This window comes from Cynara cardunculus (assembly GCF_001531365.2).
Source record: "Cynara cardunculus var. scolymus isolate 2C chromosome LG 1, CcrdV1, whole genome shotgun sequence".
Taxonomy (NCBI): domain Eukaryota; kingdom Viridiplantae; phylum Streptophyta; class Magnoliopsida; order Asterales; family Asteraceae; genus Cynara; species Cynara cardunculus.
Genome location: NC_037528.1, coordinates 18,484,753 through 18,485,245, shown reverse-complemented (window position 1 = coordinate 18,485,245; position 493 = coordinate 18,484,753).

The window sequence follows — 493 nt, the reverse complement described above, 5'->3', positions numbered from 1 at the left end:
GTGTGATAATCATGTGATATCACTATTATAACATCACTTGCGCACTCAATTTGATCATGGTTTCGATCGGTTAGAGTTAGACAATCACACATTTATCACAACGATAGACAATCACACATTTATCACAACGATTACTCATGGTTTTGATAGGTTATGGTTACACTTGACTGATCATGGTTTCGATAGGTTATGGTTACACAATCACACAATTATCACAAGGGGAAAGAAAAGAGTGGAAACGAACGTGCAGAAAAAAAGGGGGATAATTATGACAAATTAAAATAAAATAAAATTTATAAAAAGTACTTAATTACATTACTGCCCTTATTAATTTATTTATATTTAATATAAGTTATTTTATTAATTAAAAAAGTTTGAGGTTATTAGGTTGTTCTTGCGTTCTCGTAAATCACAGGGGTTCTCGTTTGAACCTCCACATATATATATATATATATATATATATAGGGGCCTAATCAAATGAGAACTAATTAGT